This window comes from Clupea harengus, chromosome 13, assembly GCF_900700415.2.
Source record: "Clupea harengus chromosome 13, Ch_v2.0.2, whole genome shotgun sequence".
Classification (NCBI taxonomy): domain Eukaryota; kingdom Metazoa; phylum Chordata; class Actinopteri; order Clupeiformes; family Clupeidae; genus Clupea; species Clupea harengus.
This window is the reverse complement of record NC_045164.1, coordinates 23627641-23629262: the sequence shown is the minus strand read 5'-3', so window position 1 is coordinate 23629262 and position 1622 is coordinate 23627641. Positions and strand designations below refer to the sequence as shown.

Genomic DNA, 1622 nt, shown 5'->3' with positions numbered 1-1622 from the left:
AAGTTTTGACTCTGTGCGCTACGTCACCTATAACGTCACTCCTCTGTAATTTAGTCTGAAATTATAGGTAGTTACGGAAAAATACATAGGTATGTATTATGCAAGTAAAACACATGTTAAGTACCGAACACATTTTAAAGGAGCGTGTATTCATACTTAGAAATACAAATATTCTGTCGAATTTACTAACTGCGACTTTTAAAGGCATACGGTTCTAAACCCTGGGAATTCTCTACCCTGACTTGCTTTTCAACCAGGTAGGCCTAGCTGGAAGATGGCGTTTTGGTTAATTATCAAGTGAATTTTGAAACGACGTATAGTGAAGGTAGATTTCTTAACCTAACCTACTGTGTGATCATACGAGCGTCTGAAAATCTGATGGAAAGTTAAGAATTTGTTATGAACAAAGAATAGTGTTATGGTAGCCTTCGTGAAGCCATGCGCTGAAGAGGCATCTTAATCTGTTAGGCTCTTGATTCATAGTATTTATAGAGATGCCTCTGTAATTGCGCTGCTGTGAAGTAGCCTATTAGTGGCCTATTAGTGGACAGCCTGTATTACATCCTGTAGGCTATAATGGGCTAGCATATCCTAGTCATGTATGGAACACAGCTCTTATTTCAGCTGCAATCACTTTTCCAACATTATGGGATCGTAGGTGGTTTAAATGACCTATATAGGTTTTAGGCTACTGTTGCCTACTATGCATAATTGTGAATGCCTTTTTCATAACTTGGCATAAATACCTACTGTGTCATGATAACCTCATGTTACAGCCTCTGTGTGTGTGTGTGTGTGTGTGGGGCAGATGTTAGAATTATTTTGTCAATGTAACACTGCTGGGTTGTACTACAATGAAACCAAACAGCCAATAATGAGGCATTCTCCTCTGTATCAATTTACATACACTTTGTCACATTTTGCTAAGGTAATACAGCAAAACTCTTTGTTCTGTTGCTATTTGTAATTTCAAATGGAAACATCAATCTAATTAAACCATGTGTGTTATGAATGCCACCTTATTGCTTATTGCGAGGGGAAAAAATGCTTATGCATTCAGCTTTGTTGCTGAGCTCCCTTTAAGCAAATATTTGCCAAGCCAGCCACGAGGACTGTGTTGGAGTTTGTGATAATATATTGCTTGTAAGGAGCGTGTCAACTGTGCATGCTACACATTGTGCCTAGAGAGATTGATGTTTTTGTCATCCACCTGCATCAAAGCAGGAAAGCCAGCAGCTGCAAAGACAAACCTACCCGGCTTCAAAAAATCCAAACAAAGAAATGTTAGTGGGCTGTTTACATATCCGTGCGGAGGTATATCTGGGCTCGTGCTGATGCAATGCAGGGACGCCTGAAAGCTTTCAGTCCCTGCACACTGGGTGAGTGTTAAATGCCTTTTTTTTTGTTTGCAGCAGAGAGGAACAATTTAAGGCGATTTTGCTCTGGCTCTGGTTTACGAGAGAGAGAGGGAGAGAGAGAGAGGGAGATGAGACCGGTAGCCTCACGCCTGGAGGGAAATGCAGTCTGTCTGTCCCTGCTGTATGCAGATGGTTGTGGCCACGATCAGGGGCTGGTAAAACATTTTTTTTTTTTTTTTTTTAATGAAAATCTGAAACAATTGT

General features: G+C 40.4%; 1 long non-coding RNA gene across 2 annotated transcripts in view; it reads left to right on the top strand.

Moving 5' to 3' along the window:
• The first annotated feature begins 1044 nt into the window (after positions 1-1044).
• Positions 1045-1622, top strand: part of LOC116223328 — a 142641-nt gene continuing 142063 nt past the window's right edge. The window contains exon 1 of one of the 2 annotated variants that reach the window (XR_006152747.1): positions 1045-1379. This is a non-coding gene — a long non-coding RNA (uncharacterized LOC116223328). Of the gene's footprint in view, positions 1380-1446; positions 1574-1622 lie in introns of those variants that run through there. The other variant, XR_006152748.1, reaches the window with a different exon arrangement.